Source organism: Salmo trutta, chromosome 16 (genome assembly GCF_901001165.1).
Source record: "Salmo trutta chromosome 16, fSalTru1.1, whole genome shotgun sequence".
NCBI lineage: Eukaryota > Metazoa > Chordata > Actinopteri > Salmoniformes > Salmonidae > Salmo > Salmo trutta.
Genome location: NC_042972.1, coordinates 34,742,541 through 34,756,736, shown reverse-complemented (window position 1 = coordinate 34,756,736; position 14,196 = coordinate 34,742,541). Strand labels below are relative to the sequence as shown.

The 14,196-nt window shown below is 43.5% G+C and overlaps 1 pseudogene; it reads left to right on the top strand.

Annotated features, from left to right (window-relative positions):
• The first annotated feature begins 720 nt into the window (after positions 1-720).
• LOC115150648 (major facilitator superfamily domain-containing protein 4A-like) lies at positions 721-11,371 on the top strand (annotated as a pseudogene).
• The last annotated feature ends 2,825 nt before the right edge of the window (positions 11,372-14,196 follow it).

Here is a 14,196-nt window from a genome sequence, read left to right as displayed (position 1 = left end):
CCAGCCTCCCTCATTGTTAGACCATGGTTGACCACATGATCAACCAAAGTGGCTCGGATCTCATCAGAGATTACAGTCCTTGGCCTTCCTCGTCCTCGTCCTCGTCCTTGTCCTTGTCCTCCCCGTCCTCCTCCTCTTACTCTTACTCTCACTCCTCTGGCTCTGCCTCTGTTTCCAATGTTGGCATCCATTGCTCCAAAACAGAAGAGCTCACCTGTTGCCCTTTTATGCTAAAGCTCTGATTGCTAATTGTAAAACTGTGTGACGAGTGTTTGCCCATGTGATGAGTCAGTGTGCATATTTGAATGGCAGTGTGTTCATTGTGAAAACAAGAGATTTTCTGCATGAAAATTGTGCCAAATGCAAAGAATTGTGTGTAGTGTTTTGAAAAAAGTGTGTTTTAGAACTGCAATTTCAGTGTAAAGCAGGAATTGTGCTTGTAGTTTAACAGAATTGGTTCAGGGGGTTGGTGCATGAGTTACATGTTGTGGTCATTGTGTCTCAAGTACCAGTATTTGTGTGTAAACAATTGAGAAAAACTGTAAGATCATGAATATCGTGATAATAATGCGATTGAGGAAGACCGACAGGAGGCGCAACACAGAAGACTAGTCAAAAGACAGACCCAGCAAGCGTAAAACTATTCCATAAAAATGCATTACACGGAAAATAACAACAATGGCACTTCACATAACATGGATTATTGCTAAACAGTCAAATCTAGCGTGGAAGATGCCCTTCTCTCCTACCGAGCAGCACAGTTGAGTTCAGTGACGCACATCAGTCGCCAGGGGAGGGCACTGCGAGTTTGACAGGTCTAGAAGTGTGACGTAACTGGAAGACAAACAACAGTTTATTAACTCAATTTACTAACGATGTGCAGGCATCCCAACTTCGCCAGCCGAATTTAAATAACTTCAGGGGGTTTGTTGATGGCGCACGTCAAGGGCTCCTTATAACCTTCGTCTCAATTCAATGGTCTCCCTCTCTTTAACAGCTCCAGTGCTCGTCACAGCAACAACGAGATGTTAGTAGATGATCTGGTCTGGGCTTTGTTCAAGCGCCACTGGCAGCACACCCTGACCTACTGGAGTGTGTTCTTTAGTTTCGGGCTGTGTATTGCGTTCCTGGGGCCGACCATCCTGGACCTGAGGTGTCAGACCCAGTCCACTCTGCAGGAGATCACCTGGGTCTTCTTCGCCCAACAGCTCTCCCTCTTGCTGGGGAGCGCCCTGGGAGGACTCTTCAAGAAGACGTGAGTGTCAGATGTCTGGCTACTGGTGTGGCCAATGTGTACCAGCCAGGGTTGGAGTAAATTTAGTTTCAAGTGATTTTGAAACTATAACCTTGGGATTTGTTTTTCAGCAACAGCAATTAACAGCAGTCCCTCCACTAGTTTTGGTGTGCAGCAGAGGGATTGGCAACACTTTTTATATTGTGGTTTATGATATAGGGTAAGACAGTTGTGCTAAACTCTTGGTTTCCATCCAACATTTCTATGAGTGTAAAGTACCTACCTGGTCTCAGAGCATTTCATGTTATTCTGTACATGAATCGAGACACTCCATTTAGTATGATACATTATCTTACGTTTGGTATCGTTACATAAAACAGATGGTTACTTAAGGTAAAAGCTAAAGTAGGGTGTTTGGGTAGGTGTATAACATGAAGGTCTAGCAACCCAAAGGTAGCGAGTTCTAATCTCACCACGGATCATTTTAGCTAATTAGCAACTTTCCAACTACTTGCTACTTTACATCTACTTAGCATGTTAGCTAACCCATTTCCTAACCCGAACCTTCACCCTTTAGCTAACCCTTCACCTAACGCTAACCTCAACCCTTTTACCTAACCTTTCCCCTAACCTAAACCTAACTCCTAACCCCTAGCCTAGCTAACATTAGCCACCTGGTTAGAATTCATAATATATCATACATTTTGCAAATTCGTAACATATTGTATGTTTCGCATATTCGTAACATATAAAACTAATTGTAATTCATAACATATCATATGAAATGGGTGATGGACAGCCACAAATGAATACGTAGCATACGAAATGGAGTGTCTCAGATATAAGTACCGAATAATACGAAATGCTCGGGGACCAGGTTGTGCAACCAACCACAAGTCTGATAAAAAGAAATGTCATGACAGGCCTGATGGAAACAGTGACTTTTTCTGTAAACTTTCCAAATGTCGACAAAACAAAATACACTAGACAAGGTCCTGGGATTTTTTTGTTTCTGTATTATGTATTATGCAAGAAATGATAATGAAAACGCCTTTAATGCGCAAATATTGATATAATATCCATTATATCGAAGTAGACTTGGAGTCACAATATGGTGTGTGGTCCTCCCTCTACGACTCGGGAAACCATGCAGTTTATTAGGCTACAGATGAAATAAGTTATGATGAACTAAACAGGATGGTGATCTTGACGCTCCTTTCCAATAAATATCAAGGGTCTTATTCTGGTGACATGATTGTCGATGCCTGACTGCCGTTTGACAAATACAAATATTCTGGCTCTTATCCACAATAATCATCATATTGACTAGCCTACCCGCACTGTATCTGCAAGCTGTTGGCTAGAGCGCACTTTCCAAGACCAGAGAAGGCACATTTGCTATTTATTTGTGACAATTATCGGTAGAGTTGAAAATGCGATGGAAACACAACTTAAGCGAAAATGTACATTTTGTGTCCACTATGCCATCACGCACTGATTTTTATCCGCAACAAGTCAGTTTGGTGGAAACACACCACAGGTGGAAAAATGTGCATATAAATATGTTGAATTGTTTCATGTTGAATAAATGACTGTGAAAAAGTATTTTTCAGAATCTAGGCATACTCCATATTTGAGAGAACACTATAAGGAGTATAATGACACCAACATGTCATGTACAGTTGTGGCCAAAAGTTTTGAGAATGACACAAATATTAATTTTCACCAAGTTTGATGCTTCAGTGTCTTTAGATATTTTTGTCAGATGTTAATATGGACACTGAAGTATAATTACAAGCATTTCATAAGTGTCAAAGGCTTTTATTGACAATTACATGAAGTTGATGCAAAGAGACAATATTTGCAGTGTTCACCCTTCTTTTTCAAGACCTCTGCAATCCACCCTGGCATGCTGTCAATTAACTTCTGGGCCACATCCTGACTGATGGCAGCCCATTCTTGCATAATCAATGCGCGGAGTTTTTCAGAATTTGTGGGTTTTTGTTTGTCCACCCGCCTCTTGAGGATTGACCACAAGTTCTCAATGGGATTAAGGTCTGGGGAGTTTCCTGGCCATGAACCCAAAATATCGATGTTTTGTTCCCCGGGCCACTTAGTTATCACTTTTGCCTAATGGCAAGGTGCTGGAAAAGGCATTGTTCATCACCAAACTGTTCCTGGATGGTTGGGAGAAGTTGCTCTCGGGAGGATGTGTTGGTACCATGTGTTGGTACCAGATGTGTTGGTACCATGGCTGTGTTCTTAGGCAAAATTGTGAGTGAGTCCACTGCCTTGGCTGAGAAGCAACCCCACACATGAATGGTCTCAGGATGCTTTACTGTTGGCATGACACAGGACTGATGGTAGCGCTCACCTTGTTTTCTCTGGACAAGCTTTTTTCCGGATGCCCCAAACAATCGGAAAGGGGATTCATCAGAGAAAATGACTTTACCCTAGTCCTCAGCAGTCCAATCCCTGTACCTTTTGCAGAATATCAGTCTGTTCCTGATGTTTTTCCTGGAGAGAAGTGGCTTCTTTGCTGCCCTTCTTGACACCAAGCCATCCTCCAAAAATCTTCGCCTCACTGTGCGTGCAGATGCACTCACACCTGCCTGCTGCCATTCCTGAGCAAGCTCTGTACTGGTGGTGCCCCAATCCCGCAGCTGAATCAACTTTTCTGAGACTGTCCTGGCGCTTGCTGGACTTTCTTGGGCGCCCTGAAGCCTTCTTCACAACAATTGAACCGCTCTCCTTGAAGTTCTTGATGATCCGATAAATGGTTGATTCAGGTGCAATCTTACTGGCAGTAATATCCTTGCCTGTGAAGCCCTTTTTGTGCAAAGCAATGATGACGGCACGTGTTTCCTTGCAGGTAACCATGGTTGACAAAGGAAGAACAATGACTCCAAGCACCACCCTCCTTTTGAGGCTCCCAGTCTGTTATTTGAACTCAATCTGCATGACAGAGTGATCTCCAGCCTTGTCCTCGTCAACACGCACACCTGTGTTAATGAGAGAATCACTGACATGATGTCAGCTGGTCCTTTTGTGGCAGGGCTGAAATGCAGTGGAAGTTCTTTAAACTCTTTCCTACCAATGACGTTCCTATATGAGAATTACCAGAGCAATCTGAGATGCCCCCAAAAATTCTGCTGGCTTGGAATTGCCCAAGTCAAGAATTTACAATTATACCACAGACTTGATAGACCAGCCAAGGCTTAAAGTGCTTTGCTTTTGTTTAAAAGTGTGATAGTCCTTGGCACAAATTGAGTGCTCTGTTGGTTCTTGCATTAGGGAAATTGCTGACTGGATGGCATCGGGGTGTATTTAGTGTTCAGGATATGGGAGGGGTTGCCAAGATGCTAACAATGCCTTGTGGAGGCTGAGTGTGAATTTGCTCATGAATTGGGAAGCTGAGTATTTTGCTTCTGTCACCACCCCAGAACATAACAAATGACTGCCCTCTAAGAACTGCCAATATTGTTCCCATACCAATGAAGTTTGTTTGAACCAAATCTGTCTGTCTATCCTTGTGTGACATTCACAGATCTCCAGTCCAATCGTTCTGCTCTAATACGTTTTCTGAGTTAGTGCCACTGCCACATGACTGGTGTTTAATTACACATACACCTGTATCAGAGCTGAGCACTGAAGAGAAAACATAAAAACCGAGGGAGTGAGGGAGAAGGGGAGTAGAGAGAAACAGGAAGGGAGAGAGAGTGAGCGATGGGAAGAGAGCGATTGAGAGGTAGTGAGAGAGAGAAAAAGAGATGTAACATATTCTGGTGTTGGGGAGGGAGAGAGGAAAAAGAGAGATGTACATATTCTGGTGTTAACTGCAACTTGCTGTGTTTATTAGGGACCCAGTCTAATGGAATGTTAGTTCTCAAACCAGCTCACAGAGCGAGAGAGTGGAAAGTTGGCAGGGCAGAGGTGGAGATAAGGCGGGGCTTGCTGTACACTAGGTGCCTCAGGGGGTCTGAAACTCTGACAAACAGGGTAAATACGAGCATTTATCAGTGGGGATTGGGTAAAGGTGATATTCCTGCTACAGTACTGCCCACGCTAGTAGAGCTGGAGAAACAGCCACTCAGCTACCCTACCTCTAGCCCTGGGTTAAGGCCAGAGAGGGAGAGCTAAGCAGGCCTGGGCACAGTCACTTCCTGGATGGGAGACCAGATGTGACTAGAAGTGGAGAGAGAGAGGGCCAGCAAGGGGGCTCAATTACCTTGTCGGAACTTTACTTTCATTAATCTGATGACTGTTTATTTATTTAATCCACTAACTATGTTTAATTGTTACCCAATTCTTTTTTTTATTTTTATTTTTTATTATTATTATAATTTTTTTTTAATTAATGATGTAACAATTAACTCATTAGGAATTTGGGGCACCATGGAAGAGGTTGTTTAAAGAGTTACCATCTCCCGAATTAAACTCTATAAGGTCTTTACCTATAACAGCTATAAAACAGTCAACATATTAATCATAACCTCTTATTATATCATCGTTCTGAACAGTCGTAACCTCATGCATCTGCAAAAACCCCAGCCTTACTCATGATTTAGTACTACACCAATTGGTTTAATTATTTATTTACTAGCTAACTAAAATTAGAAAACAGGATAACATACACACTTAATACATGAGAAGGTCCCTAGCGGACTGACAATATGACAGCTTGTTTCAGAGAGGGGGGAAGAGAGGGAGAGATAAAAAGGGACACTTATCGTGGATACATTTTAGAACGATTCTCACATTTTAATCATATACTTTGCACACAAACCGGTGGCCATTTGGAAAAAGAAATCATGAATGTATTTCTTTGCCGTTTATCTCTGTCGGAACCAGGCCTTCTTAGGAAGGATGTGGGTTGGCCTTTCAGCGGAACGCTTGTACGGCTCTGTTTGTCCAAAAGGGTCCGGACCCGTCTCTTCTACTGTTGTTCACTCTGGAAGACAGCCAGCCATGTCAACGGTTCCCATTGGTGATGATAGTCGGAGAATACAGGGATTTGAGACTCGTAGTAGGATGGGAGGGTTTGAAGCGTTGTAGAATGGTCCTCTTCGATTTGCTTTCCTCGATATCTGACTTAGGACAGCTAATCAGCTGTACCAGTGATTGTCTGGGAGTTGAGATGCTCGCCTACACCTCGTGTTGATTGTTCAGGATTCAGACCACTTTATACGCACAGCTGCAACCTGGCAATGTTCTGGTCTCAGAGGTGAGGTATTTCTTCACCTTGTGTTGAGGTTCAAAGTTCTAACCATTTGAACCGTGTAGCTCACGTTTCCTGGTCTAATGTTTATTTCTGTTGGCAATCGTTTTATGCCCTCTGGCCGAAGGGAGCGGTTCTGTCAGTCTGACAGGGTATCTGACCTTACCGGGGCGTGGCTACTTACTTATGCACAGTTTATAGGAGATCGGAATGTGATTTTAGGAGGTATAAGAGAATCTATCTTAACAAAAATACTTTAATCATTTTTCATTTTATATGCACAATGTATTGGATGGAAACTTGACAGATAAAGGGGATATACTTTCCAAGTTACAGTATTTCGTCCATATAATTTTTAATGACATCACAAAATAAAAACAGCATGACATTAGTTTTCTATAGTTCCCCACTGACCATTCACTTTTTTGAACGTGTTAGAGTTTCGGCGGGAAACAGTCTATTAACAAAGGACATTCCTTTCACCAAAACTGGAGGGGAAAAGAGAATCCTCTTCTACTTAAACTTACGACAGGGCGTGAGGTGTCAAAACCCCCACACCAGTTCCCTCCTCCCTTCTCCTGTGGGTAAGAGAAGGTCTGGTTACTGTCAGCCATTGCCAAGCTGATCTGGCCCAGTCTGATCCTCACAGGACAGTCATGACAAACTTAAACAGAGGGAGCTATAAATTATTAACTGTTTTAATTTCTCTTTCCCAAAGCCACTGTTACCCTGTTACCCAAAAGAGTGCTCTAATATCTCTCTCCCCTTCTCGACCTCCTCTTTCCAGGCTCCGCTGCGCCCTCTCTGCTCTCTTCATCTCTAGTCTTGTCATCTCTGTGGTTTTTGCCATAATCCCACTATGCCACCATGTGCTGATGCTTGCCGTTGCCATGGCAATATCTGGCATGGCGATGGGGGTGATTGACACCATTGCCAACCAGCAGCTGGTGAAACTCTACCAGAAAGATTCAGCAGTGTTCCTACAGGTCAGAGAGGGGGAGGGGGGATGGAGGGGAGGAGAAAGTGAGAGGGGGAGGGGGTATTTTAATCACAAATTGCACCATAATGATTTTCCCCTCCTATCTCCTCCTCAGGTCCTACAATTCTTCATAGGGCTGGGTGTGTTGGTGAGTCCCCTGGTAGCAGACCCTTTCCTGTCTGAAGGGAGTTGTGTTCTGGGGGGGGGGAACATGACAGCCAACTCCTCCACTGACCTCCATCACCTTCGCAGCTCCCTGACAGGCAAAGGGACAACCCCACTGCACAATGTATCCCACCACTACCATCTCCACACACAGGGCATCATCATCACCACCAACATCTCCTACGCATTCTGGATCATGTCTTTTTATTAATGTAAGTGTATAAGCACTTTGTTAGCAGTTAGAATGTTGTTGTAGCTGTGGTTGATACAGTAGCTGCAGGTTAGCAGTAGTGGCTGGTTGATTTGAATAACAAAGCAAAGGGAGATTGTTCCGCGGGGAAAGCTTCCTATAGATCACTGCGATAGATGGCTCTTTTAAATAGACAATAACCAGCGAGTCACAGAGCTTTTTTTATTTAATATTTTCAATTGTGTATGTTCTTTCTCTAGCTGTCTGTACCTGTAGCAGTGTATTTGTTGATGTACCGTGAGCGGCTGTTTCCCTGCTCCAACCAAAGCCCTCGTCTGCTGGACAAGGAGAAGAACCAACAGGACCACAACATCCAGGGTAAGACACCTCTCACCCAACCCAGGGGTAAGTCTAACATTACTCCCCTCACCCAACCCAGGGGTAAGTCTAACAATACTCCCTTCACCCAACCCAGGGGTAAGTCTAACAATACTCTCCTCACCCAACCCAGGGGTAAGTCTAACAATACTCCCCTCACCCAACCCAGGGGTAAGTCTAACAATACTCTCCTCACCCAACCCAGGGGTAAGTCTAACAATACTCCCTTCACCCAACCCAGGGGTAAGTCTAACAATACTCCCCTCACCCAACCCAGGGGTAAGTCTAACAATACTCCCTCACCCAACCCAGGGGTAAGTCTAACAATACTCCCTTCACCCAACCCAGGTGTAAGTCTAACAATACTCCCCTCACCCAACCCAGGGGTAAGTCTAACAATACTCCCCTCACCCAACCCAGGGGTAAGTCTAACAATACTCTCCTCACCCAACCCAGGGGTAAGTCTAACAATACTCCCTTCACCCAACCCAGGGGTAAGTCTAACAATACTCCCCTCACCCAACCCAGGGGTAAGTCTAACAATACTCCCTCACCCAACCCAGGGGTAAGTCTAACAATACTCCCTTCACCCAACCCAGGGGTAAGTCTAACAATACTCCCCTCACACCACCACAGGGTAAGACACCTCACACATTCACCCAACCCAATGTAAGACCCCCCCTTAAATATCCACAACAGCTGCCAGGGTAGAACCCCATAGACACTACAGCCCCAACTCCAAATGTCTCACCAACTAAAACATGGCTAGTGCTGGGCTGGAATAAAAGCCTGAACACTCTGTAGCTGTCCAGGCCTGGGGTTGAAGAACCCTGAACTAAACATGTCATTCTGTACTATAAATCCAGGTCACGGGGGTTTGCTTGGCTGCTGTAACTATGATGATATGAAGGATTGCCCCGCCTCTTACTTCCTCTACATTCTGGGTGGAGCCGTGCTCTTCATCACCGACGGCATCATTGTGAGACTGAACTTTGCCACACACACACACGACTGCTCACTGTCAACCTACTAATTCATGTTTGTTTAACCCAGGGTTTCTACACAGGATTCATTTACACCTACGCAGTCTCCTCCCCTCTCTCTGCCACACAAGATGGCTGGCTATCTGACCAGTGTGTTCTGGGCATCTGTCACCGCGGGCAGACTGGCATCTATATATCTGTCATACAGATACACACAACAACGACTAATCAATGTCAGCCTGGTACAGACACACTTCTGTTTTTGTAAACTAGTAGTGTGTGAGTGTTGAAGTGAGAAGTGAAACGGCTTTATATGATGCGTCTGAGAAAGACATTATTGGAGAGATGATCACATATTTGAGATTGGTGTATATTTTAAAACAGTCAGGTGGTTACATAGAGGTTTTTATTGCACACACGTACAACACACACACATACAATGTGAAGAGCACCAAACCCAGTTTGAATTCAAATAAAGTCAAAAATAAATGCAGTAGAATGTTATTCAAAGTCCAGGTATGCTACAGCAAAAACAAGCATTTAGAGGTAGATTACACATGGTAAATATTCTGATGTCCTCCTTACAACTGTATTTAGAGAGAAGGGCATGAACATATGATAACCAAAATAAATATCCGTACCTCTCTCCTGCCCTTCCCTCTATTTCAAGTGGGGGTGATAGTGGTGCAGTGTCTGCTGTTGATCCTGTACTCCAGCCATGTGTCCATCTTCATGGGGACGTGTGTGTTAGGCCTCTTCATCAGCAGTGTGTTCCCCTGCATGGTGGCCCTCACAGAAGATATGGTCAACTATAAAGGTACACACACAGTAAGAATGTTTGTATTTGAGATTATATAGATAGTCTCCTCTCCCTGCCTCAGGTTGTGTCAATACAGTCCTGGTGACCAGTGCTGGTACAGGAGAGATGGTTCTGCAGCTTCTCACAGGACAGGTAAGGAACACAGGAGGGTGTGTGTGTGACTGCTTTTTATGAATAGACTGTGTATACCAGGGATCATCGACTAGATTCCGTCACGGGATGATTCTTTATTGAGCGGATGGTCGGGGGGCCAGAACATAATGACAAATAATTTGTAGATTGAAAATTGACCGCAAGAAGCCCAAACAGATATAATATTTTACTAAAACAATAATTGCAAACGTTTCTTACATTTTGAATACAATCACTTGTTTCTCTATTAGGTGTGGGAATACTTAGGAACAGGTTTCCAAAATTAAAATCACTCAGAGCTGATTTCCTGTTGGTTTTAGTCTTTTATGTTCAATAATAATTGAAATCTTGGGGGCCAAATACAACCACATGCAGGCCAAATTTGGACCGCGGGCCGCTAGTTGGGGAACCCTGGTGTACACTGTAGTTGTAATGTGTTTCTCTCTTCAGTTGATCCACAGTAAAGGCAGTCATAGTTTCCTGTTGGTTAGTATGATCTCATCCTGCATCGGATTTACTGTGTTCCTCGGCCTACTCTACATTCAACACCTACAAAGGAGCTCCCAAGCAGGTACACACACACACAGGTTATGAGGAAACTATTTTTGTAAACTAAAACGGTCTCATGTATTTCTCTCTACAGCCAAAGGTGTTAGTAAGGAAATCGCCATGACAGAGAAGCCTTCAAGCGAGTGATGGAGGCCGTGAGGATGAAACAAGGGACAGAGAGATGAAGACTGTGATAATTTTATTTTTAAAAGACAGAGTAAAGGGAAACACAGCAATGACCCAACTGTTTAAAATGCCTGGAGGACAGGCAGCAACCACTGGAATTGATCCAGACTTTCTCCTCCTCTCGTCAACACCCAGAGACAGTCAAGTTCAACCCAAAGACAATCCCTTCTTACCCAGTATCCACCCTCAGATCAAACACAAACTCAGACGGTTGATTCAGATTTAGCTGGCTTTAGATACTTACAATAGTCTATGCACCCAGAAATCAGCTGTTTGGAATTATGAATTTAACATTTATTTTTGTATTAGAACTGGGAAATGTTTGACAGTAGCTGTCTGAATGACTGTGGCATTCATAAACTAGGAGTTGGAGAGTAGATGTTAACTTTGCTTGTTTGTGTATTGATAAATCAGTGCTTGTTCATGTCTTTGTCTTTCTAAATGCTGTCTGACCATGACACAGTGTAAAGCCATGAACATGCTGAGACCAAAGCCTCCTTCATTGACATGCTTCTTCTATAAACTCACGTCAGCTGGTATCCTGCTGGATCCTTGACTGCTCCCAGTGTCTTATAAAGAGCTTTAATGTAGACAATGGCCTGTGTGAATCAGGTGGAGCAATGACATGAGGACAGATGGTGTTGCTCTGTGAGCAAGGTGTGGGGGTTGTTACCTCATCGCCAGATAAAAAGTGCATTTTTTGGCGGAACTCCGTCAGGGTCTCAATTTACTGTTGAGTTAGATTAGTAAAATGAATACACAAGGTGCAATTTTGAAATATAGTTGTGCATCAGCGTTTTATCTTATGTCAGTCACTCAATTAGCCAACCAAATCTTGCTTAGGGCTCCCAAAAGGCTAGGGCAGGCCCTGTTACCTCAAACACTTGTGTCACGGGCCCAGCCCGTGTTGACTTGTGAGAAGCTTAGTTTTCCAGGGCTAAGGAAACACAGACAAGGCGACTAGAGATATTTGTTTTATTTTATAGTCTCACATTATAAACGCTTCCTACTTCTCAAACATACACACACGGCTGCACCACTCCAAGATAAGTAGCATGTAAACCTGTAAAAAGCATGTTGAACTAAAACAATTTACAGAAGTGAACAAAACAAGAACAAAAGTGTAGAAGCAAACGGTCAGTTTGTCATTTAACCTATAAAAGGAAGGTGAGGGACAATGACCGAAAACACACCTCCAGGCTGTGTAAGGGCTATTTGACCAAGAGGGAGAGTGATGGAGTGCTGCATCAGATGACCCGGCGTCCACAATCCCCCGACCTCAACCCAATTGAGATGGTTTTGGATGAGTTGGACTGTAGAGTGAAAGAAAAGTGCTCAGTATATGTGGGAAAACCTTCAAGACTGTTGGAAAAGCATTCCAGGTGACTACCTCATGAAGCTGGTTGAGAGAATGCGAAGAGTGTGCAAAGCTGTTAAAGGCAAAGCGTGGCTACTTTGAAGAATCTTAAATATAAAATATTTTGATTTGCTTACCACTTTTTGGGTTACTACATGATTCCATATGTGTTATTTCATAGTTTTGATGTCTTCACTACTATTCTACAAATGCGTCTCTGTGTAAAGTGGATTTAGAGTTTTTTTCCCTCTAGTTGCACACTGGTAGAAATGAGGTCAAACAGATTTCAGTTTTCCTACATTAAAATCCCTTTTATTATTTGCTTATGGCCATATACAGCTCATTGTGTGCAGTCTTAGTGCCAGCATTGGTTTGTGTTGGTAAATAGACAGTTACAAAAAATATAGATGAAAACTCTCTTGGGAAATAGTGTTGTCTACTGCCTTTAATGAGGTACTCTAGCTCAAGCGAGCAAAACCTTGAGACTTCCCTAATATTAGAGAAAGGCAGATTATCCACTCATCAGGTATCCCGCTCGCCGGCCTCTTCTTACTAATGATGGGGATTTGGGCCTGGTCCGGGAAGAGCAGTATGTTCTTTGCATCCGACTCATTGAAGAAATAATCGTTGTCCAGATTGAGGTGAGTACTTGCTGTTCTGATATCCAGAAGATATTTTTGGTCATAGGCAACAATGGTAGAAAACATTATGTACAAAAAGAGTTAAAATCAATGTGAAAAAACACAAAATACCACACTTAGTCAGGAGCCTGTAAAATGACAGCTATTCCCTCCAGCGTTAATATTGTTGAACATACAGTATGTCATCGTTTTTTTTCTTCCGTTTTACCTAGGCAAGTCAGTTAAGAAAAAAATCTTATTTTCAATGACAGCCTAGGAACAGTGGGTTAACTGCCTTGTTCAGGGGCAGAACGACAGATTCTGTACCTTGTCAGCTCAGGGATTCGATCTTGCAACCTTTTGGTTACTAGTCCAACGCTCTAACCACTAGGCTACGCTGCTGCCCCAATGTTCTAAAAAGAGTGCCCCAAAGGACACTTAAGGCCTAACCTATTTGCAAGACAACCACCGGTTGGATCTGGATCTGACAATTAATCTTGATGGTTGTACAGTCATCTCAAATAAAACTGTAAAGGAACATGGCGTTACTCTGGACCCTGATCTCTCTTTTGACGAACATGTCAAGACTGTTTCAAGGACAGCTTTTTTCCATCTACGTAACATTGCAAAAATGAGTAACTTTATGTCTAAAAATTATGCAGAAAAAATAATACCACGCTTTTGTCACTTCTAGATTAGACTACTGCAATGCTCTACAGTCTGACTACCCGGATAAAGCCCAAAATAAACTTCAGTTAGTGCTAAACACGGCTGCTAGAATCTTGACTAGAACCCAAAAATGTAATCATATTTCTCCAGTGCTAGCTTCCTGTTAAGGCTAGGGCTGATATCAAGATTTTACTGCTAACCTACAAAACATGATATGGGCTTGCTCCTATCTATCTTTCCAATTTGGTCCTGCCGTACATACCTACACGTACGCTACGGTCACAAGACGCAGGCTTCCTTATTGTCCCTAGAATTTCTAAGCAAACAGCTGGAGGCAGGGCTTTCTCCTATAGAGCTCCATTTTTATGGAATGGTCTGCCTACCCATGTGAGAGACGCAGACTCAGTCTCAACCTTTAAGCCTCTATTGAAGACTTATCTCTTCAGTAGGTCCTATGATTGAGTGTAGTCTGGCCTAGGGGTGTGAAGGTGAACGGAAAGGCACTGGAGCGACGAACCATCCTTGCTGTCTCTGCCTGGCCAGTTCCCCTCTCTCCACTGGGATTCTCTGCCTCTAACCCTATTACAGGGGCTGAGTCACTGGCTTACTGTTGCTCTTCCATTCCGTCCCTAGGAGGGGTGCGTCACTTGAGTGGGTTGAGTCTCTGACGTGATCTTCCTGTCCGGGTTGGCGCCTCTCTCTCTCTTTCCCTTATC